Source organism: Camarhynchus parvulus, chromosome 2 (assembly GCF_901933205.1).
Source record: "Camarhynchus parvulus chromosome 2, STF_HiC, whole genome shotgun sequence".
Lineage (NCBI taxonomy): Eukaryota > Metazoa > Chordata > Aves > Passeriformes > Thraupidae > Camarhynchus > Camarhynchus parvulus.
The window spans coordinates 104,812,885-104,838,477 of NC_044572.1; the positions used below are offsets into that span (position 1 = coordinate 104,812,885).

The 25,593-nt window shown below is 41.2% G+C and overlaps 1 protein-coding gene across 3 annotated transcripts in view; it reads left to right on the forward strand.

The window, feature by feature from the left end:
* Positions 1-18,702: 18,702 nt before the first annotated feature.
* RBBP8 (RB binding protein 8, endonuclease) overlaps positions 18,703-25,593 on the forward strand; it is a 40,519-nt gene continuing 33,628 nt past the window's right edge. Inside the window, exons 1-2 of one of the 3 annotated variants that reach the window (XM_030971878.1) lie at positions 18,703-18,835; positions 20,448-20,497. The gene's annotated coding sequence lies outside the window, so the exon portion shown is untranslated. Of the gene's footprint in view, positions 18,836-20,447; positions 20,498-23,645; positions 25,184-25,593 lie in introns of those variants that run through there. The other 2 variants (XM_030971879.1, XM_030971880.1) reach the window with 2 other exon arrangements.

The following is a 25,593-nucleotide window of genomic DNA, read 5'->3' on the forward strand; positions in this document are numbered from 1 at the left end:
CTTCGACTCAGCAAAATAGTTATGCAGGCATCTCACAGTACAGATGTGCTCAACCCCCTTAATGTCTAGCACACATTTCATTTTGAGAATGCATTCCACTGAAGCTGGCAGAAGTGCAGTGTTTGTCACTGTCTTCTCCTAAACTGGGGCTTGAGACTTGCATATTGCGCTTTGTGACGCTGAGAGCCAAAATGCATATTAATTATATCACAAATGTAATGTTTGTTTTTTAAAAAGACGTAAGTTGGCAGGAAAGTTGGCTGTTATTTCCCTCACACTTTCTCCAGATGAGAATAATAATTTTCTCCCTTATTTTGTTACACACTCAAAACTCAGAGCAAGACTTTACTTGTCAGGCTTGTGACACTGCTGTGAATTCTTTTGTGTCCCTTGATTGTCTCCCAGGGAGAACCAGCGAGCCCTAAGGAGTCTCCTTCTCACTCCTTCACTGACTTTCTCCCAGGGATGTCTCCTTCCCCTCAGCCCTCTAGGTGGCTCAGGTGTCTTTTACAGACAAGGCAGATCACGAACACTTGGATGAAGGGTGGAAAGACGCCCAAAAATACAGCAACAGCCTTATTTGCCTATTGCTTGTGGGTAAATGATTGTGATCCATGGGAGGGATAGAGAACTGGCATGGATAGGGAAACAATACCATAAGGCAAACAGGTTGCTATGCAAAATAATGACTTAATAGGCAATGCCTGTAAGCATTTGTTATTAAATAATTGCAATTAACCTGTTTCAACTACTAGGAAGATTTTCAATCAGTTAGAAATGCTAATGTTCAGCATGCAATGAAGCCACTAAATGTAGAAAATAATTGCTCAGAAAATCATAGCTCTGCAAGAAAAGAACATTGTTGCCAGCAGTTTTTGGGTTTTTTTCCCCAAGGAAAAAAGCAGCTGATACAACAGGACAGGACATTTTCCACTCAGAAAACATGCATGCTCAGGCAGGCTGGAGCACTGTGTAAAACAGGCAGCTGTGAGAGATGAGTAAGTCCCATCCATTCAGAGATAAAACCACTTTTTTTTTTTTTTTTTTTTTTACATAGGCTAGTCTAATGTGGAGACTGCCAATCCTTCCCTCTCACTACTTCTTTGATGTTCATTTGCTTTAAAATTTTTCCCCGTGATGAACAACAGAGATTGCCAGCAAGTATTTGCAAGCTCAGCAGCAAAGCAGAAAGAGCTGAAGACTTGCTGCTCCAAATGAATCCTTGAAAATGACTGTCTACAATCATTCTCTTCTGTTTGCTTCACTTAGTGAGTTATGGGATAAAGGGAAACAAACAAAGTAGCATGGCAATAGCTATAATAACAATAACAACCCATTAGTGTTCGTAAAATCTCTGTTGGAGGCATGTAAGTGTGCAAAGTATCACTCTGCAAGGGATACTGAAGAAAGCATATTTATTTCCACACAGGCTGCCTCTTATTACTAATACATGTTGGGTTCTGATAGCATCACTGATTTTTGATAGCAAATTACAATGCCATAAAAAATACCACAAGAACAGGGAAAAGTATACCTAAAGCAGTACACTGTCCATGAGGCTTTGGGAGGAGTGCAAGAGTTAGAATGTTGGAAGGTGGTAACATCTCCTCCAGACTCACTCCCCATCACAAACCATCACCTATGTTGCACATTATGAACACAGAGAGCATAACCTGCTCCTTCAGAAACCAGCCATGCTGGGAGCTCCCCTTGCTGGAGATGTCTCTTGCGCGGAGCAGGAGGATGGGTGGCGGCACTAGGTGGCACTGGAAGCTCTGCGGTTAAGGCAATTTTAGTGCTATTTTGGGCTTTAAGCGCCATCTGGCGTTACTGTCGGCCTTTTCTTAAAAAGTCTGGTTGTGAGACCCTGACACCAGCCAGCTCCACTTTTCATGTTTTACAATAAATATGCATAGCTAGATATTAAAATACAGTACCATCGAGTTTTGCTGAACAGATTAGTATTTCCCCTCCTTTCTTGTAGTGCTTTTGGAAAGGAGCTCAATATATAATGCACTTATCAATTCTGATTTTTAGCCAAAAACACTTAATCAGAGAAGTTTTGGCTTAAAGGCATGAATGTGCTGCCAGATGCACTCGTGCTTCTGGATGCAAGAGCATTTCAATGCCCTTTCCTTCACAGTTCCTTGGCTTCTCCTCCTTTAGGCTTCCTCTTGAAAACTCAATCAAACAGGTTAGACAAATCAGAGAGACTGCCATGGGAGGCAAGAGCACAAAGATCAAACAAACAAAATCACACATCCATTCTTCCAACTCCCGTCCACCCTGCCACCCCCAAAAAAGAAACACCAGACCAAAACAATAACAAAGGACTAGTCCTTCACAAATTCCCCAAAGCCTGGAATGCATCTCATCAGTCAAGATGCTACACACAAATGCCAACCAACCTAGTAGGGATTTTCTTCCATGCAAGTTTGTTGCAAATCTTCTCATTCCTGTCTCCATTCTTTGCTTGTTTGGCCTGAAATGCTTTAATAACAAATGACAACTTATTTTATATCCCTAGAATATTCCTTCTGGATAGAAGAGTGTATTATTTGTGTATGCAAAACTCTAGATTCTGCTTTACCATTTCCTGGACAACATACAACCTGTGTTGAAGGCAGTGTGCAACAGGTACACACCAAGCTTCCCAAAAACAGACATCTGTTCCACATTTTGAAAGACTCTTGCACTATTATAAAAGCTGGGAGGGCAGGGGGAGGCTTCTTCTCAGTCTTGCTCACATTGAGGCTAACAGAGAAAGTTCCTTTCCACTTCTTTAGGAGCATACAGGGGATTTTGTCTTCTGCTACTACCTTGTAAACTGATGCTGTAAGAAGAAATTACTGACACAGTGTGACAAGGAGAAACAGCTCTGGCTCTAGGAGCTGGTGGGTGACATGCTGGGGCAGCAGCTGACTGAACCACCCAGACCCCGGCTACAGACAGGGCAGGGGACTCCACTGACTCCACCTTGAAAGGCAGAAGGGCCAACTTCTTCTTCCTGGGATTACCAGCACTGGCACAATAAAGCCAAAACTCAGATTACCTTTGTGTAACTTGCCAACAATTCATTTACCCTGTTGTTATCCAACATCCCATCACTTGGGGGCAAGGATGGAGGGGGGTGGCAGGTAAACACCAGGGCACAGGGTGGGCACTTCTGCAAACTGCCAGACCAAGCAGGTTAGCCAGGGGAATTCAGAAAGAAGTTGACCTACCTAAAAATGAATCCTCTCACAGACATAATGAAGACAGAATTTGCATTAGAAATTCATACAGCTGTTTGGAGAGGGGAATGTTGCCCTCAGGGACAAATCCACTCCCTAACACCCAGCCTTGGCGTCTCCCTCATGCCTGGCCAAGGTCCTCCCCCTCATGAGGAAGAATCCTGCCCCTGAGGCGCCTAAGCAACAGTGGAGCAATCCTGAGGAGGCCTCTTTATTAAATTAAATGTCCTCGTGGGAGGATGCAATTCAGGGTTTTTTTCCTTTTTTCTTTCTTTTTTTTTCCCCTCCCCTCAAATGAAGTTTCTTTCTCAGAGAAGAGAGTTTCATTTGGAAAAATTAATTCTGTGTGGCATGATTCAAACTGAATGTTGTCTCTTTGTTCCTTTTCTAAAGTCAAGTTGCATAAAAAGTAATACATTTCCAAAATCAGATTGTCTCCTTCTTCAGATCTGATTACTTACTCCAAGTTCATCATTAGGATAGTGTAATGTGGATCCATGGTTTAAGCAGGACTCTCCAGTGAAAACAATGAGTGTTCTGCCTTCTGCCTAAATTAATAACACAACATGTCCAGTAGAAAATGACTAAAAGATAAATCAAGCCAAGTTAGTTTCATTTAGGCTAAATGTGGGAGTTTTGCTTTGAAGTAAGAACATAGAAATTTGGTCTTGTTCTGTTCTAAAAGAAATTAATTTGAGAAACATATCCTAAATAATCAAGACAGACAAGCATTTTGTATATAAGTAACCAGGATTACATCCCTGAAATACAAATCAGGATTATTTTCAGCTTTAATATCAGTCTTTCCATACAAAATACTCAGCATAAACTCTCAAATCCAATATTCTTCTTCACTTTTTATAATTAGCTTTTTTTTTTACTTTAATCAGTGTAACTCCTTAACAACACACTCCTTTTGCCTATTTTGTTCTATTCTGCTCATACGAGACCACAAAAATAAAACCATTTCATAGAAGAAGCTTAGGAGGTCTGTACTTTTGTTAAGTGTATCTGCACCACAAATAAACAGAAGCAGGAGGTCACATCATTGTGCCTCTGTGTGGCTCCAGTAACAGGACTTTGGGCTACAGTCTGCACAGCTGAGGGCATCACAATGGTCACTTTTAGACTGCATTTCAAGCTTGTGTCCCACACATGTTTAAGCTCAAACTGGCTTCATGTCCAAATAATTTCAATATTAACACCCAAAACAGAGCTTCAAACAGAGATCTGGAGTCCTACTATTCTTTAGTCCAGATTCAAACAGGTTAGCATGCACTAAAATTATACAAGGCAGACAAGGCAGTGTAGGTGCCTTCTAAAAAGGCTGGTACCTGCAGCAAGGATAGGTAGGCTGCTGAGCTGTACTTCAGGGCCAGAACTGCAGACACACTGATGAGAAAGTGCATTTTGTTTCACACAGCTTTCTGTCTTGTGCTTTATCCACAAGGGTAAGGGACATGCAGCCCATGTGGCCCAAAATTTCCTGATTCTTCTTAGAAAAAACACAATTTGTGAAGTAAGTCCCATTTTAACCTAATGGCCACTTCCACCTCTGCAAGACAGTCTCCAAGAGAGATTCTTTTCACAGGACAGAAAAGACAGTCAGGCTGTCAGAAGGGCTTTTCAGTCTGCCTTTTTCATTATATCTTTTCAGCCCTTGAAGGTGCCAAGCAAAGTGGCAACAGCTGTTGTGAGAAGAGAGAGTGCATCAAAAACAGACCTTGTGATCTTCTCTTCCTACCAGCCTGTTCTCACTACCTGTGTTCTACCATTTTGTACTTATATTGTTTAGACATTTTACTCTTACCAGGGGATTTGTGTTGTTTTCATTTAATTATCCTTCTGCATAGAACAGTTTCACATAGAGCAACTTTACCCAGATGAGAGAGAGAGGCATACAAATAAAATTTTCACTGCACTGTAGACTGGAAGAATGAAGGGAGGTCACACCTCATGTACCCATGCTGTACAAAGCTCTCATTCATGTAGGTATGGTCACTGATGTAGAGTGGGCTTTAAATAACTTGTTAAGAAGAAAATTAGTACCAGAAAAGTAAACAAAATTACAAATTTCTTGACTCTTCAGCTTTGCTGAGACCCACAACCTCTTTCTCATGCCTTCCTCCATACATAAAAGGCACCTTAAACATTCTTTGTCATGCAAAAATTCTCATTTGTGTGAGACTCTAGTGGCTTGTCTCACTGACTTTTTAGGGCATAAATACCTCTTCTAAAAAGAAGAAAAAGGTCAGATTCGTTAAAGACTTCACTCTACTCATGACTACCAGGCTATTGCAATGTAATGACTCCAGGAGATAGGTCTTCAGTCCTAGTGTTAAGGAATGCGATTTGAGCCGTTGCCGGTACAGACATGTCACTGATGCTACTAAAACAAAACTTGAGCTAAAATTTGTTTCAAGTCTTTACTTGCTTGCAATGGAAAGTTTGCTGGCAGCTGTTGTCATCATTAGCCTTGTGGCGATGTTTTTTTCTGAAGTGTCTTGTGTCTTACTGAAGCTTAACGCTTGTTAAGTTGGGAGGGGACTTTGGGTGATCTGCCAGCAGCAGACAATAAAGTGCTCTTTTCTCCTGTTGTAACAGAGTCGTAAGTTTTGGTTTATGGATAATGGCAGCTACACACAGTAAATAAAACACACACAAAAAAGAGGAAAACATGAGGGCTTCTCTCTAAGTAGTCTATTTAGCCTATTACAGGCTCCCCTCGGGTTTTAAATACAACCATAAAAACACTCTAATTTTTCAACATTAACTTTTTTTTTTCTTAGTAAGCTAAGAGCAGGCATTTTTATAGCAGTGCCCCTCTCCAGTGACTCCAGTTTACAAGCTTTGAGCAGCACTACCCTTTGCTGTGGGTCCCTAGACATGCAGGGAAAGGTGTGATCTGGAGAATACCCCTTTCTCTGTGCACAGCTCTCTGGGAAGGAGCTGAAATTCATCGTCTGCTAGTACACTGTCCTCTGGTTTTGCCTTCTCACTATGGATTGCTGGGATGGATGGTGGTCTAGCTTTTAAATATGGATCAACTACATCATCTTTATCCTTTCAACTGACACAGGGCTGTACCTCAAAGCAGGCCAGAAAGCCCAGGAAAGAACCCCTGAAGGAAACAATGCAGTTCCAAGTAGACTCAAGTACATCGATTCTATGCAGTGAAGCCTCACATATGGCTTAGGGAGGTCTGTCAGGGCCATGGGACCCACTGCAGACATCTGGTAATTTGTTGGTATAAAATACCAAATGCACCAGAACCACTTAACTCCAGCAGCTTCTGTGCAGAGGCCCAGTTATATGTCCTGCAAGCAGATGGGGAGGTATATATATCACTCTACAGAAACATACAGCAGTCTCAGACTGCTGTTAGGTTCAAGTTTAGGTTCATTATTCAAAAACAGGTCCAGTGAAAGCTAATCAGATTAAGATAATTAAAAAGCAACCAGGCACCTTCAGCTGAAAAAACAAAACTAGAAGTCCAAACAAGGAGCAGCATGTTTTTGCCCATTGGTTGTGGTTTTCCTTGTTTGCTCAAGTTACTTGAGTCCTTGAAGTTACATGGAGCAAGCATGGCCAGGTACTGGCACTGTTTTAGCAGCATGATGAAACTAAACTGTAAAGGAATCTCTAAGGTTTGTGTGATTTAACACAGAGTTCTGTGGGTAGGTCCTGGACTGGAGACACAAGTTACAAAGGGAATTTTGTTCCTTACAGTAACTCCAGCTCCTCAGGGCAACCTTGGACTTGTCACTTCAACTCTCTGTCTTTCCTCCTCCTTCACATTACAGCCAGCCACAATGATGCATTGCTGCCTTACCCTTTCCTGCCTCACCTCCTGGAACAGGAGCTCCTCAGGAAGCAAGCTGCTGGCAGCTGCTTGCAGGAGCACAGCCTGGCACAGCAGGACCACTGGTGCAGTGTCATGGCTCACCAGCATCAGGGCGTGTGGCACTCCTGTGTCACCACAAGAGCACACACAGCAAGGTTCACTGTCCCTGCCACAGCACAGACAGAAAGACAGCAGGCAATAACCACCCTCTGCACACTTAATAATTTAAAGGAGGTAATTGCCATACATAACTTAAACCTTATGGGTAATTCAGGAAAAGTGGAATTAATTAACTATCTTGGCACTTGGTCTTCATTCTACTGCTAGGACGTATTATAAAACATATAAACATCATGGAAATGTTGTTCTATTTGTCATGCTGTGTAACAAACAGGGAAAATACTACTGAATAGGAAGCCAACATCTTTCCTCATGTACACTCTGCCTTAAGAAATCATCTCTTCCAGTACAGATCTGAGGCAACAGCATTCCTGCTATTAGCTGTCTTCAATTACAAAGAAATATGAAGTACAGAAATAAAATTCCACTTGTATTACATCTGCCTTTCCTAAGTGGCCAGTGCATATACCTTGCTCAATTTAATTCTGGAATCTCAGACCCAGCCAGAAGCCAGCTCAGTCTCCTCAACACCACTCACTTGGCAGTCTTTTGCCAGGTTCTTTGCACTTGCATCTTTTCCTAATTTTCTTTCATGATGTTTGTGTGCCTTTTGATCTTTCTGAATGATAAAACAAGGTAACCTAACAAAAAAAAAAAAAGAAAAAAAAGAAAGGAACAGAAAAGCTATTTCTCTGGAAGGCTTGTAGTCTGATCTTGTAGAGACAAACACCTCAAGTTGAGTCCTTTTTCTTGTTCTGACCCATTTGCATAAAATGGGTAGTTTTATCTCTTTTTTTCTCATAGGATCTAGATTTTTTAAAAGAATATTTCACACAACAGCTTTCACTGAGGTATTGAGACAGCCCTGATGGAAGTGCAGAGATCCCAGCTGAGCTGAGTGTCCCTCCAAAGTAAAAGTAGGGTAATGGCAGTTCAAAATTAGGCAACTGTCATATTCTCAGTGGCAAAACTTTATAAAGAGACCAGACTAAACTGTGCCAAGAGAGGTGTTATGTTCTTCTGCTTTTAAAGTGTCCCTAAAGCTCAGGTTTAGGCACCAGGGCTTTCCTGAGGAGCTAGAGCCCTGTAAGCAGCAGTAGCATGTGTATTTCAAACATCAGGCACTGCTGAAAGACAATGAACAAAGGGCATGCAAAAGGGAGGAAAGAACTCAGAGCCAAATTCTCTCAGGTCACATACCAGGTGAGATGACACTAGTTCAGGTTGCTCACTTGCCCAAATGAGGCCCTCCTGCCATCTGCCCACATATTTCTATCTTTCCGGTGTTGTTGTCACAGCAAGTCCTTCATTCTTTTGGGAAAAAAAAAAAAAGCCACCTGAACAATTGTATGTGTATTGATTTGGTTGATTTGCTGCCTGTGTAACTCAGAGCATCATTAATCTGATACAGAGAGAACCATTTGAAAGGCTTTGACTAAGTACAATATCAAGTGTCACCCTGGGTTTTAGAGTACAAAAAGTACAGATAGCACAAACAAAAGGGCCATATTCACCCTGGTTTAACCCTTCCAGCCTTGCTAACAATTGCCAGAATGTGGCTATTCTGGAGTTGAATCAGAGGAAAATCTGAACCAGAATAGAAATAGGAGAAAGTTGCTTGGACAGAGATGTTTTCTTGATTTCTTTTGCTTGATTGATACCACTGAAAATGCCAGATGACCGGAAACATTCATGTTACTGTTTCTCAGATGTTGGATTTTTCTAGTTTCTGGATAGCAATATGCTTATCAAAGGTGCTGATCACTTCTTCCACATAAATAAGACTAATTTCTCTCCTGAAAATTAATATGCAGGTAGCATCTGACCAGGACTGGTGAAGTGCTTCATAAGCACTTGGGTAACAGTAAAACCCCTTGAGAGTATATTTAGAGGAAGTAGCAGCAGGCATTTGCTTTCACAACAAGAAACATTTCAAACTCAAATACACCTTGTGATCTTGTCCAAATTCCTTCCCCTCACCTGTATTCTGGTCCATACTTCTATTGCTGTGCCAGCTATCATCCTTGCTGTTCCCATGCCCTCCTTCTCTTATTCTCAACAACTGCTGTCAGCTGCTGCCTTCTCCAACAAGACTTAACAACTACAGCACACAGGGCTGCTGTACAGGCTGCAGGTCACCAGCCAAGTGCTTTGGAGTATGCTCTGTGATCCCACATGGATTTTCAGTATGTTTTCCCTGTTCCTACAACCTGCACATACGCATCCAGAAGAGGCAGACTTTCATTATGCCAGCTAGGAAAAAAAAAAAAAAAAAAAAGGATGCCAAATCTCCAGTGCAATGGGGCTGTCATAAGCCTGAAGCAAAACAAAACTCAGCACCCTGTCTAGCCTTCCCACTCTTGATCACTCCTGATATTACTCACCCACAGGGGCTCAGTCTAACCTTTATGTCATGTCTGTGGCAGACGGAAACTCCTATAGTTTTACTGAAGCTGAATATTATTTGAATTTTCAGTCTTTCAGGTGTGCCTTAAAAGAAACTTTGCAAGGCAATTCAATTACTCGACCTTTGTCCTACCAATAAAATCCTTTTTATGTTGAAAAGGGTATTTTGATCTGAATGACAGAGGCTGGGCTGGACCCTGCTTTGTTTTCAGGCCAACAAGGTGGTAGAGGGCCAGGGCACACTTCAGCTTTCAGGTTTTTATGCCCAAAAATGGGCAAAACATGATCTAAAAACTTTAAATAATGTGAGAAGGGGAACCAAGGCAACTGTGAGCAGTTTTTAAACCAGTTCCAGTACTGGAAATCGGCCCCATGTGCCTTGAAATTTGCTGAGACCAGAACATATTTGTGCGTATGTGTGCTATTCTTCTAGTTCAGCACTGCAAAAATGTAAAACAGCAAAAAAAATTTTCTAAATAAACTCATGTTGCTGCTGACCCAGGTAGAGTACCTAGGACAAAAAAAACTTCTCTCTGTCACTGAATTATTGTTTCTCACTGATATTAAGAAAACAACCTGGAGATTAGCCATTGATAAATGGTTTCTACTTCCCCAAAGGGAACTTTCCCGTTTTACGCTGCCGTGCAGACAATCGAGCCTATGTCAGATTGTCAGTAACGCGTGACACAGGCTTCCTGTAACAAACAGGCCATGTTCCAGTCTGCACATTCCAATTCCATTAATCCTTGTACTGCTCTGTGATTAAAGTATAAGTAGCATGATTGGAAAAACAATGAAGATATCATCTGTGAATTAAATATATAAGGGTGCAGAATTCTTAGAAAACAGTGTTACTGACACTGGACTGTCCCTGGGCTTCTCAACATGTAGGGAAGATGAGACCTTGACACCCTAAGAACAGGTTAACATAATTCACATGTGCTGACAAAACTCAGGAACTGAGGGTTTAACCTCTGCTGCTGCAGTGAAGAAAGCAGAAGAAACAGATTGCTCCTGCAAAAAGCAATCATCCCTCCATCCACTCTGCTCTCACCCTGAAACAGTTCCCATTCATCTACTTTGCTGGCCTTTTACTGAGGAGCAGCTGGATAGCTGCACAGGGGATGCAGGTGTCCTTTCCAGCACAGGCATTCAGGCAGCAGAATCCTTGCCAGCCCAGTTTATGAAACAGGGGGACCCATTTCATTCCTCGATTCTGTGTGCCCCCACAGACTAAACAGGGACAAGTCTTTGAAGAGTCCTAAATCACAAAACCTACAGAGCAGCAAATTAGTGAAAGGAGAAAGTACAACTGGACAATTCCTCACACACCTACACTGAGATCACTCATTTCAGGATGAAAAATTATTTTATGCACTTCCTTAATGAAAAAACAATCACTTAATTTCTAACACAGAAGCCTGCTTTAACAGTAGCAGAGCCCAGATCAATACCTTGGATGTGGTTTAACACTTTATGCTTTTGTTTCACTGCCTTTTAAAGCATAACTCAAATATGAGTCCCTGATATTTGTTCTTAGAATTAATTATATTCCTGTATTTGCTTGAATACAAGCCAGAAAGTAATGAACTACAGACCTGAGTGTTAGAAAAAAATATATGATCAAAGGTACAAATACACTATTCACTATTCCATACATTCTTTAAATTGCTAGGGTGGGTAAAAATGTTCTCCCATTTAGCTCACACATTTTCATTTACTGAATTAAAAAAAACATTTGTTGGTCAGTATTCTTTGCTTTCTTTTAGGTTCCTAGTTGCTGCCATTTTACAGAGCATACTGTCTGGTCCTGAATGCATATGAGTCAGCCCAGTTTTAAGAATGTAGGTGGAGAATTAGTGTTTGGGCCAAGTGAGGAGAGCGATAGTTGTTTCCCAGCTAGTTTTGACTAGAAGTATTTTATTGGGGAGCATGGGCTGGGTGCCTGCAGAAATGTAGTTGTGTTAATTCTAGAGGGTGCATCAGAGTGATTTTTCTAGGTGTTGTGCCCAGGAAAGAATGGTTTCACCACTGTGTTCTGATTTTGCATTTCTAGATGCTTACATAAGAAAAACACCTTGCTGATTTGCAAAGAGAAACACTCAAGGCCTCCACACTGTATGAGTAAGTCCCTTTTTTAAACTCTAGATCAAATTCCAATTATTTTACTTTCAAAAAAGCATCTGTTAAAACATTTATTTCCTAAAGAAGACCATACTGCAAGAACCTTCACAAAGGATGATTAGGACAATTCCTTTAGGATAATTGTATTACATAGCACCAAATTAAATGACACACTTTACCTGTATAAGCACCAATTTAGAGGACATGCTCCAGGTCAGCCTTACTGATTTTGTTGCCCACTTTTTGCTTATCATGGAGGAATACAAATTAATCTCATGAGTGGGATATGAGCAAGCTTCAGTGGATTAAGTCCCAGCTATAAAAGGTAACCCCTGCCAAAAGGACTAGGGATCACCATCAGAATTCACTGGTTAGTCCACTTTGACAGTAGGATACATTGACACTTCCTACAAGAAGGGACTAGGGCAAGGTATGCAGAGTACTGTAAATTCACACCTTAGCTTATTTTTCTCTAATTTGCCTATGTTAGACACAGTAATGAAAGAAGAGATTTTAAACTGATTACACTAAGCAAATCCAAAGTCTGATCACTGAAGTTCACCTTCAAAACCAGACTTCTTGTCTTAGCCGAGCTGATTCAGAATGGAAGTCAAAGTGGCTGTAGATGTATTTAGTCTAGCTTAAGTGAATCATCCAAAAAACTCTTCTACACTAAAATCCTGTAGTATCTGTTTTCTCAGACAACATGACTCAATCCTTCACTATCAGCTGGATTCTGACCTTGCCTTAGGTGGAGGACTGGACAAAGGCAACCTGAGCCATCAGTCCTGACAATCCTGCCTTCTGTCAGGAGCTTATGGAAGCACCAGAAAAAAATACACTTTCCTTAAGGCAAATTACCACCTCCCTTGGAATTTTCAGAAGCTCATCACTACTTTAGGAAACAACAATACTTACGTTGCGTCTGCATTGTGCTGCATTTTTTTTTTTATCACTAGAGCATTGAAAAAGCTGTGGTGTTATGCTCAGCACAGTAAACACAACGCAAAACGAAATTTGACTGGCATCACATAACGAAGAATCATAGTTCATATCTTTCCTGCGCAGGTGAAGAGTTTATGTTTTAGCCATGCAGTTTTCCTGAGGGAGGAAAATAACTCTAATACAAAAGATACAGTTAAATCACCATTAACTTTTCTGTGTTTGTTTTTTTTGTGTTTTTTTTCAGTTGATCCCACCTCTTTAGTGATAAAGCAGTTGGAAATTAGGAAAATTTATAGTATCATTTCTAGACTTAGTCCAGTAATGTGCTCATACTGTAGCTGTCAGTTCATTATAGAGTTTCCTCATGAAATTTTAAGGCCTTTAACAGCATTCATATCATATTAAGTAAAGTTTTTGGTCACTGTGCATGTGCCAGTTTCCCAAAAGTTTGATCTCTTCCATATATTGAAAAGTTTGGAGCATGTGCCCCTCAGACATGCTACCACTCCTTTGTTTCAAAATTAAATATGTTTTGCTTTAAAAAATAATCCTGTGAGCCCACCACTGTCTGCCCTGCCAAGATTTGCTGGTACTTCAGCTATCCTGATACAGTTTTTGTGGGGCTGTGCTTTTAATTGTGGTTTTAAAATTCCTTATGTTTAAGTATAAAATTTTTAAACCAGACTATTTCACTGATACCCTCCACCAAGAAAGCCCACCAACACTTTCATTGGAATATTTTGGAGACAATGGCAAAGTTGGCTTCTGGATAAATCAAAAAGGTGACAGCCTCTCTGCCATTTCTGAATATCAGGGCTTCAGATGTGTGTCTCAAAGGAAGGTGGACAGAAGCTCTGCAGAGACCTGTACTGGGGAAAGGCACTGCCATACCTTTCCCGCTGCTCTTCCCCTCCTTCTGCCACAAGATATCTACTCCTGGGATTTCCCAGGAGTAGCTAATCTGAAACAGGATAAAGAAGAGGTACTGAATGAGGCATAAAAACAAGACACTCTGTTCATGCAGTTTCGATAATGCTGCAAGACTGCTGTGAGCTCTTTCCTTTTAAAGCCCTAAGAGAGCTGACAACAGGTTAAACGGTGTGACTGTTGTAGCTGTTGAGTATAAACAACTGATCATAGATGACAGAAGTTGAAGAAATGAGAGAGGGAGAGGATGGAGGGCTAGTGATCTGCTGGGTGATGTGCTGAACTGATACAAGCATGCTTATGGTTTAAGTCACAGGCTGAAGGTCAAAGGTGGAGGCTTGAAGGGTCTGTCTTGATTTTCTGTTTTTATCATGCAGGCCAGGAAGGGAATCAGAACCACAATACATTGTGGTTCTGTATACTGTGTATGGACTAGCACCACAGACAAACAGCTGCCTAAGTTCATATTTCCCCCTTGCTTCAAAAAGTGAGTAGCTCCCTTAACAGCTCAAGCCAGAAAACATACACTGGAACAGTAATTTTTTCAATTTTTTTAATCATACAAGAAAGGTAACAAAAGAGGATTAAAAATCTGCCTTCAGTAAGGTCATTAACAAAACTTCTTCTAACTTTAGAAGCTTGGAATTTTCTGTGAAAGACATTAATTGCAAAAGTCAAAAGCTTTGCTTTTGAAAAGCTGGAACATATATTTACATTCAACTAGTTTTCCTAATACCCTCTTCCTCTTGCTGTTTCTAAGTACAAGAACCAGGAGAGACCAACAAAGCTTTAGGTATTGGAAGAAAAAATTCTGCAGCAGGACTGATGAATGAAGACAGCTGAATGAAGTAATGGAACATAAGAATGGTTGGGCTTCCCTCAATGTTCTGAATTCTGAAGATGCTTAATACCAATGTGGCATCTAAAGTTTTTAACAAAAGATATTGTCTCAGTAACATTAGGTTTCAGAACAAAAACATATTTTCTCACTCAATGAACCAGAAAACAACAAATAACATATTATTTTTTAAATACAGACCTATTGAAAATTTTAGTGAGTCTTTCTTCAGTAATAGCTTGATTTAAACTACCTTTTTGTTTTGCATATGAGACACAAAGAGAGATCTAATGTGCTAAGAATATTTCAGGAGGACTCCTACAATAAAAAATTGTAGCTCCTTAACAAAACTATCTGGTATCTGGTGTATTAGTAAAACAGCAGACAAATGAGTAGTAGACAAACTACATGGATTTTCTAAGGTCTTTGACCAAGGTCTGCAGAGGATACCATAAGTACAGATGGGAATGTACTTCTCATATTTGGGAAAGTAGTTCTCATATTTAAAATAACTGAAGGCCTAGATGACAAACCGGAAAAATTAAATATCTGATTTCAGCATGTGAAAAGATAACTGTGAGGTCCATGATATCCCATGCTTCCATGTCTTCATATAGAAAGCCTTTTCCTTAATACAATATCATTTGAAAAAGAAGATTAATAACAAAAAAAAAAGTTTATTATTCAGACACAAACAATGACAGCAATGCCTCTTCTGGTTCCTGCTTTATAACTCTCTCTTTACAGCAAATACTCACACTTCTGTAATGATTAATCACCATGAAAAAAAAGGCAAAGCCGTCCTAAATGTCTGTAAGACACCAAAAAATAATAACATTTCAAGGCTTTTTCCTCTCAGAGAAAAATTGCAAGATTTTGTATTAGGCTCACTTTTATAGTGAGAATAGTGATAGTTCTCTAGTAATTAATTTTTATATCCTGCTGCCTCAGACATGGTAAAGGAGAAACTGTTGTTATCAACAAATTAGTTACAACAAGTTCTAAACCTGTTTTTGCTCAGGAAAGCATAAAAAATGCTTTAGGTTGCGTCCCTTGGCTCACTTGAAGGCATTTTTCTCTGGTTAGCCTCTAGGTCAGAAAATAACTGCTGCTCCCTCTCTTCCTTTTCCAAGGTTGGACTTGGCCTACTTTTCATTATGCCCTTTATGAACCAACAGTCTCCTGCCCTTACACTGCTACACAACTAGTCAAGAGGAAAGAAATATTATCTAACTGTGATAAGGGGTGGGGGCATGTGTGTTATCTGAATTTGCTTGTGAATGTACTGAACAGCTCTTGATAGCTACAGGGAGGTATGTTGTAAACTCTCTGTAATGAATACTTGTAGACATGAATGTTTGTGCATACCTTCACTATAAGAACAAGTTGAAGCCTGCACCATTTATATTGTCTTACTTTTCAGAATTGCACCTCTCTGAGACTCCTCTCCTGAAGAAGATTTTATGTGATCACTGTATAAATTGGTAGAGTTCACAGATAAGCATTACAAGACTTTTCTTGATGGAAGCTGGAGATGACAAATAACTTATACTTTATTCTCAACTGCAAAAGCATGTAATAGTAGGTTTGATTTTGAAGAGAATTCACCTGTGAAATCCATTTAATGCAAATTATATTTGAAATAACAGAGAAATAGGTCCTTCAGATAATTATACTGCCTTCTTCAGGAGAAGAAACGAACTCTCTCACAGAGAACTCTGAGGAAGCCTGATACTACAATATTTATGTCTGTGGTAAGTTTACATTTAGAACTGCTATGAGTTATGAGGCAGAGAACAAGAGTCAACTGATGTCAAAATATGTGTTGATACATACAATAACTTCCTTGTCTTATACTTTTGCCTTTTACTTATGAAAAAATAAATTTCTGTAACTTGTGGAAATGAATATAAAAGCATAACTTAAAATCTCAGTCCTGACAGCAACTCTGTATGAGAAGCCCTAACTAAGGAAAAGCCCCTGCTGAATCTTTAAGGTGTGCACATGGTGGGTTTTTTTGGGGGGAACAAGAGTCTGGAAACAACAAGCTCATTAAAAGCTCTCAAGTCAAAGGAAGAGGTAGTAAACATCTCTTTTTCCCTAGGCTTTTCAGAGTCCAGTAAAGAGTTCAATGGCAAGTACAAAGCCTTTAAAGACCCACTGTCAGGTTCACTATAAGACTCCAAATTTAATGGTGAGCTCAGGATGCAGAAAAGAACATTTCAGACCATATCTTTTATGAGACCAGCTGACACAGTTGGAAGTAGACCAGCTTTGAAGCAAGCACACCAGCCCTCCTTAAGTCTAGTATACAAGCAGAACCTTAGCAACACTGTACATTCTTACAGCTATTTTGAGTGGTAATTTATTTGCGTTAATCAGTTACACAGTTTATCCAATTATGCGACACTCATAAAACCAAATCATAGGCAGACAACAGTACATTCACATTGGATAGGGATTTACAGTTCAAGATTAAGAGCTTGTGGAAAGAGCTTCGGAGTTTTTACAACTTCCATTTAATGTGGCACCAAGACTGGGACATACCCAGAACCCAATGTCCCCGTCACCTTTGGCAGTGATGCCCAATTATTCAGTATAGCCTCCTGAATCACCAAAACCACTTCCTGCAGCGGACTCTCTGTAAATCCCTTATCCAAGTACTGACCCAGCCCAGCCCTGCTTAGCTGTATGCAATCATAGCCTAAGGTGGTGTGAGTGCAAGCACAAACAGCATACATCTGGCATTGCAGCTCAGTTAGCTGCCTTCTTCAGACAAAAGCCTTCCTTTCAAGGCAGTCATAAGATGCAGTTTTATAGGAAGGGCTACTTTCCTGTAGTAAAATCATCTGAGTATATTCAAATATCAACTTGTCCTTCACATTCAGGTCAATGGTGAAAACACCATTGCCTATCCTACACAGCACTGTTTGAATTTGGTGGTAACTTCCTGTTCTAATCACAGGTTGTCTAGTAACTATTACTAAAATCAGTAAGTAAGAAAAGATGATCTAAAAAATGATAAATATCACTGTGGGATCATTTTATGAACAAACACAGCTTTCTACAGTTACTCACAGCCTTTGACAACATTCAATACAGCAAACCTTTTCAAGCCTGAGTGTTTAAATTCTAGGTCCCTAAACAAAAAAGAAGCACACGTTTAACCAACTGATTGTATATCTACCCATGATTACATTTCCAGAAGTGTCAATTACAGCTCTTACTGATTTAACTCAACATCTCTGACAATCACAGCAGGGCAATCTGAAAATTATGGCCTATATTTGTATCTGGAAAAAAAAAAGAGTACTAAGTTTACACAGATGCAGGCTTCTGTCAGGGCATATACTGATCTCTGCCTACAGCCAGAATAACTATGCAATCTGCAGGACTGCCGTGCAAGTATTCTTGCCCCACAGCCATGAACAAGAAGCAGCACAGCTGCCATTGCAGCCCGTGTGCTATTGTAGCAGGGCAACTGCTGTCTTTCCTCGCAGTAATGGCCCAAATGTGCCATGTTCTCTGACCTGTTTCACCTTGAAATAGGCTGTGCAGTAACTCAGGGTCAGCTTGCACAGACCAGGGCTCCACCAAAGTCACAAGGTGGATATTCCACGTGCAAGCTCACAGTGTGCTGTTTCTCATGTGGTAACAAAGATACGCTGAACCCTATGCACACAGTAAATACACTTTTCACTGGAAATAAATCTGAATTAGTGCATAATTTTGGGGGGTTTTAGCTGGTCATACTAAAGATTTGGTGTTACATTATAATAAGTCTGTACTGTTAGTGTTAAAAAAAAGGACATTTTCTTCTCTCTTTCTCTTTGCACTTATGCTGGTCAGACCTCTAGCCCAGTTCATCTGCATATAAAATGAAACAAAATTTATAACAATAAGATCTTGCTACACTTAACAAGGATGTATCACTCCCCCACCCCTCGGTAAATTATTTTGCTGGAGGCTACATCATTCTCTCAGAGTAGTATGTTGGGAGTTGACAGAGGCGTGAATAATTCGCGGCGGAGAAGCCTCCCCAGCCGAGCTGAGCTGCAGCATGTTGGGCTGGCCTTTGATGCAGACTGGTTGGGCAGGTTCCTGGGTGCCCCGGGAACCGGTCTGACGGGCCTGTTATGCCAACAAATTCTGGTATGATTCCATGCTCTCCAGAATGCAGAAACCTGCCCAGCCAGTTAAATGAAAGGCATATTAGGTTATCCATTGCACATTGTATATATCTTAGGTGCAGCAGATCTCCTCTCGGCATTCTCTAGTGTGGTCCACAGTGGCTTCCTCATCTCACTTACACTTGAGGTTTATAGCTGGAGGGGAAGTCAATAGTAAATATTTATCACCCCGACCAAGAACAGAACTTTTCACAATTCAAACAGAAGGGTGAGTTTTGAAATCTTTTTTTAAAATTAATTTAAGATAACCTTAAGCAAAAAATTTCTTTGACGCTTGAAGTGGTATAGTGTCTATTTCCTTAATGTGTCTGAGTACTGCCAGTCTCTACAGCACTGGTTGACAGAATTTTGATAATTGCATCTGTTTGAGCTTTCTGTGTGCAGCTCAACATCATCTGCTGTCTGCAGGGTATTTACTGCAGAGACAGTTCAATGGACCTAGCACAGGGTTGACAGATAGAAACTCCACAGCCAATGACTTGGTATGTTGAGCAGTTCAGTTAAGTATTGCTTATATTGCTTCTCTTTTATACAGCATTTTTATAATCCCTGTCACATAACAGCAGTGTTGTGATAAGGTATAGTGCCATTACAGTAAGATGTGTGGTTACTAATTCTTGCCAGATTAACCTTTTTAATAGCTCAATTTTATAGAGTGAGCTACTTAAGCCTAATTTACCTATTCCATGGTAAGACAAGAAACTTACTTGTCATTCTTACTGCTTTCTTTCTACAAACTTATTAGAAATTTACCTGTTTAGAATGAGTAACGGTGGTGGTAATGGCAATAAAAAGCAGTGCTAGTCATAAAGGGTAGGCTGACCTGAAAGTTGTACTTGTATCTGCAGCTGAATCCATTCACAGGTTCTGTGTCAAATAAGAAAAATTAAACAGTGTGAAAACAAAAGCTGTGGAATCTGGTAACTGATTAACTACTGGGGCACAGAACTACTTGCTGAGCTGAATAGAAAGGAATGAAGACAGGTTTTGTCATGCCTGTTAGGACAAAATAACTCTTTAACATAAGTAAATGTGAATCTTCTCAACATCTGTGTAGCTACATTTTTTAAAACCCTCACATAGCTACTTCCGTCTCCTGGGAATTCTTGATTTCGTCTAACTTTAAGCAAAACAGTTACCATTCTCTTTTGCGATGTGAGAAAAACCCATATCAGAATCAGCGGATACAAACCACTAGATACAAAATATCTATCTTGGATTATGTAAGATTTTATGGTAGTCACACAACAGGAAGCTTCAATTATGTTTACTGCCAGCTATTTCCAGGCTGATGCTAAAATTAATATTATTCTTTTGTAGAGTGCCAAGAAAAAGGCCCCTTGACCCTCTTGAAAAAAAATCAATGAATTGAAATCACTTTCTCATTAGCAGCACTGTATGTGTGTGTAAAATTTTTTCTTCAAAGTGTAGATAAACAGAAAAGAACATAGGAAAATTTTATAGTCTCACAGAGGCTGATAATAATCATCAGGAAAAGAAGTTCCATTTTCTTATATTCTCAGTTGATTCTGCTATCAAATACATAATGAAAACTTGCTAAGGGATAAACCATTCTCCAAAGAAAAATTACAGCTGGCTGAGCTACATGTTTTGCATAAGAACTCTGTGTAGAGCCTCCAAAATCCTACAAGAGAGCATTGATTTCTAAAGCTACAGGATTTTAACACAGAACATGTTGAATGTATTTAAAATTCAAAATAAATAAACCACTTTTTCAAAATGCTGCTTGCTATCCCCTCTCCAGTTTACATGTTCTGTTTTATTTGGGTTTTCCTCAGCTCCCTTTTTTTTTTTTTTAGGGGGCTGGAAGTGCAGGGGCTATTGTTTGGGAATTTCTTTTTCCCAAATGGTAAGTAAAACATTACAAATACTACTTCCTATATGTTGTTTCTTTTCTGTCCCTGAATTCATGTTTACTACAGTAAAAGGTAGGTGGCATGATTTTTTGAACAGATCTGTTAACTTTTACTTCAGCCTTCCAAAGCTGAGATAAATATGCATAACTACTCAAACTGGTCATGTTACCCTGGGTAACATCAGTAAGAGCAAAACATTTCCACATGCAGCCAACACAAATAGGTGCTGCTGCTTAGAGCCTGAAAACCAGGAACACCACACTGGGGTCCTGCAACAGCATCCCTCACATTGCCTTTTTGGTTCCCCCCCCCATCAGGTCTTCCTAAAAGACCTGAGAGTTTGAGTTGAGTAAGCCCTGGCAGTTTCTGACTATAGATGAGGAGCAGTGAAAGCACTTCAAAGAAGAGGCCTCCTTAAAATGAACAGTGTTACTGACATCGGGAGATTTGATCTTGGCTCAGTTTCAAACGTGGCTACGCAAGCAGCTTGAGAAGAATCAAATTCAACTAGTGGGGTGATGGAGTGGCTCCTCCCTATTTTTCCAGAGAAAGCAACCACCTGTGCCAGACAGCAGTGGTGGGGTCTGTTGCCTGTGTGCCTTCCCAGCTGTAAGAAATCATGCTACTCAGAGCACTTCCAGTTCCAACACTTCCAGTTCAAATTCCATTTAGGTAGCAGCTGAACTGTGCCACATACTCTTATTTGCTGCCTCTGAAGTTGGGCTCCTTTGATGTCCTTATTGGCAATTGCAGCATAAAGTGCATTAAATAAACAGGACTAGAGAGTTAAACAATTTATTTATCCTTCAGTTGCAGATCTGCAAGTCGAGGAGGTTGTGAACACACTGGTCATGTATATGTATGTGTGATCTACTAAATGTGATGCAAATACATAAGGACCTCACTATTTTATTTTATACACACAAACATATATATATTTTATACACACACACACATATATATGCAAAGAATAAAATAGTTACCTTTGTGCATAAAGCAAATAAAATATTTAAACTGGACTTCCCCTTGTAATTCAAATCTGGTTTTAATCTTTACATCTAAATTTAAAGTAATAGAAACAACAAAAAAGTAAGCTTTCTGCTAATATCTTTTAGCCCTATTCTGTATGCATATGCAGTGAACTATGTCATCTGCTGCTACCTGAGTGATTAGAAACACTGATGCAGTCTCTATACTACCCCTCAAAAAGGGAGGGATGCGTGTGTGAATTAAAGGCTATTTTTAATTTTATCTGTGCTGCAACACTGCAGTAATCTCACAATAGAACTTCAGTTATTAGCTGATTTGCCGGTAAAGTCCAGCCATCAAGAAGAAAGGCATTGCCACTAAACTGTAACTGAAAATTGACAGCTCCACCTACTATTATACGATCAAACAGTTCAGACCATCCAGGTCTAAAATGGGCTAGGACAAAATAAGATTCCTGCTTTGCAGAATTGCTCACTGATAAGTGTTCTGTCACCTAGTTCAATGTGCCACAGTAAGGGTTATTTTGAAATGTGGACACAAGCCATGACACCACAGGAAGTTTCATATCTGTTCAAGCGCAGCAACGGTGAAGCATTTTTCCCACAGTTTTATTGTCTAGGTGTGTGTGTTTACTCTTACAAGGTGAATGAGATGTAGTTCCAGTTAGACTAGTCATTTCAAGACACCCAGTGTGTGAATGTGGAATATCAGACTCTCCGGTAGTTTTCTGGCACATTCAATGAGCCAGGAATCTATTCAGTGGCCAGCTATGTGATTATGAACTACATAAAATCAAATAAATCTGGAAGGGAGATAAAAGTAAAGTTCAACCGTTAACGTTAATCCGTTTTCACTTACTGTGGAGTAGATAAGGATAACACTGTAGAACTCAGTGGATTTATATTGCTGTAAAGATCAACATGAGAGAATATGAAAACAAACAGCTCAGAGTTTATTGGGAAATAAAAGGGATGACATAATTAATTGCCAGAGTGCTTCCTATAAATAGTAAGAAAGGTACAGTTTATAGTAAAATATCTGATCAATCAGCAAGAGGGCTATTTTATTGATACTTATTAGATCCGTGCATAGATTTAAGACATCTGCTTCTCTTAACATGAGGAAATGACTGCTTGTCTACATCACAAACTTTTAGATTACAGAAGTTTCAAAAGTAGAATGAAAAGCTGCCAACAAGCATTATTTAGAAAGACTGGAGTGTCTATCACAACCCATTATGACATGACAGCTTCCTCCAAAACACCTAGCTAATTTTAGTTCCACCATATGTCTACTGATCTGATAATGCATCAAACTTACAATTTGATCTTACAATAAGTAATCTGCTTCTGAGCTCCTTAACAATATGTTCATTTTATTTAAGTCAAAAAATAAGTGGTTAAACAATGATGAGGAATAAGCAGAAAAGTTAAGTATATGATTTTTTCAAAATACTTTAGAATTCATGGTATGTACTTGATGGGAAACCAAGAATATTTTCAACAATGGGGAGCAACAGATTTGAAGCTTGAATCATGTGTCATCTCCTGTCTGAGGGTATTTCAAAATATCTCAAAAATGTTGAAATAGTATTTCAGATACAGTTTTATTTATGCTGTAGCTCCTTATTTATGTTTTCTTGAGACCTGAGTGATCTGAGTAATGTAAAAAAAATTAGATGGAACGGCTAGTAACAATTATGAAATACCCGAACACTTAACTTTTAAATATTGCTATTAGCAATGTAGAAAGTGTATGTTTGCAGCACTGTCTCTTCCAAACTGATCATTATTATGTCTTCTAGTTATGCCACCAAGCTGTCTCTGTACAAGACATACCATCTCTATACATATCAAAATGGTCCAGTGGAATCACGTGAAGGCAGAATAGAAATAGTGAAAAACTCTGTTTTGTTTCTATTTCATCACTAAGAATTACCTAAAATCAAGAGGTTTATCTCATTGCAGACAGCAGGGCTGGTCCCAGTGAATGAAGGAACATTGATCTGCAATTTGGGCAAAAAAAAAACAACATTGAGAAGTAACAAAAAAGTTCAGCAGCCTTATACTGTACTAATTATATGTGCCTACTGGTTTCCATATTCACATAAAACACAAAAATATGCCGAAGCCGCTCTGTTGTACAGTAAAACGATGAGCCAGGAAAACTGTTAAGATCAAGAGGGTGGGGGGAAGCCCCCCACATACTTCTGTGTGCAAGCCCCAGCAACCAGAATATGAATCCTGGGGCGCAGATGGATTTAACAGCATAGTCTTAAAGGCAAGGCCACTTCTGGCACAGTTGTACACCCCGATGATCCTTTTTACATCTAAACCAGCAAGAACTTCTTTCAGGGAGGCTGGGGCAGCATTTGTTTCAATTCAGCCTCCCGCTCACACTTTTGATTTTCCAGAGGGTGCTGTGCCACCAAACTGTGGCACCAGCCAGGGCCTGACTTGTTTCCTTGGCTTTCTTCTGGCAGCTCCCTGGGAAACCCCAAGTTCTGGGCCAGAGGAGGAGAGGGCTGAGACAACACCTGGTGATGTCAATGAACAAACATGAGCCAGCAGTGTGCCCAGGTGGCCAAGAAGGCCGACGGCATCCTGGCTGTGTCAGCAATAGTGTGGCCAGCAGGATTCTCTACCTGGCATTGGTGAGGCCGTGAGGCTTGGGCCCCTCAGTTCAGGGAGGACATTGAGATGCTGGAGCGTGTCCAGAGAAGAGCAGCAAAGCTGGTGAAGGGTCTGGAGTACATGTCCATGAGGAGCTGCTGAGGGAGCTGGGGCTGTTTAGCTTCGAGGAGGCTCAGATGAGACCTCATTGCTCTCTACAACCACCAGGAAGGAGGGGGCAGCCAGGCGGGGGTCAACCTTTTCTCCCAGGCAACAAGTGACAGGACAAAAAGAAGTGGCCTCAGATTGCTCCAGAGAAGGCTTAGGTTGGACATTGGGAAGAGTTTCTTCACAGAAAGGGTGATTAGACATTGGAATGGACTGCTCAGGGAGGTGGTAGCCACCCTCGCTGGAGGTGATAAGGAAAGACTCGACGTTTCACTTAGTGTCGTGGTGTAGTTGACCACGACTGAACGGTGGTGTTCGGTCAAAGGCTGGACTCGATGATCTCAGGGGTCTTTTCCAACCCAGCTCATCCCGTGACCCTGTCACAGCGTCATCCCCGCCAGCCGAACGCCCCGGCGCCCGCCCGAGCCACGGCCTCAGACCCTCACGCCCCCTTCACTCGCGAGAGCAGCGCTGAAGCCTCGCGAGAGCGGCCACGGCCCCGCCTTCCCGGGCGGGGAAGGTGCTCGCTGCGGTTTTTCCTTTTTTCCCGCCGCTGGCGCGCGGAGCCGCCGGGAGCCAACCAGGTAACGGCGCGCGCTCTCCTCATCCTCCGCCGGGGAGCGAGCGCGAGCGCGCCGCCCCCCCTCCGCTCCGCCCCGGGGACGGGCCCGCCACGGCCCCTCCGGCCCCGCGACCCCGCCGGGCGCTCCTGAGGCGCTGCCCCGGCTGCCCGAGGGAGCCCCGTTCTCTCCGGCTGGGAGGCTCCCGCCGCTCGGGAGAAGCGGCGTGTGCGACATGCCATACCGCTCCTCTGGCGTCCCGGCTGCGGGGTGTGACCTGAGCCTGGCGGGAAGCTCCCAAGTGTTGGTCATGGCAGGATTTCCCAGAGCATCCCGGCGTGTCTATCGAGTGAGTTTTCTGTGCGGTGTTGCTGCAAGAGGGAAAGGAGAGCGAAGTTCACCGCCGGGAAGTGCAGCAGAGTTGAGTTTGTAGGAGCAGCCGGCGGGGATCAGGGCGCCGTGTGCTCCCCACAGTCCCGGAGGGGTGGTGTGGCCCCGGCGGAAAGGTATCAACACCGATAAGCGGCCTCGGTGCGTTATCGGTGCTGATGGATTCCTGGAGGCAATCACTGGTGAGGCCGTGGAAAGCCTGACGGTGCCGGAGGGAGTTGGGTTGTGGAAGAAGAGGGAAATAAATGGACGCTTTCAGGTGGTTCTATGAAAGCGACAGTCGGCAGGATAGCAGCAAAGCAGGACATCCGGGAGAGGGGCTGGCTCTGTGCTTCCACCCCCAGTTTCCAGTTCTGTCCCTGCCTGCAA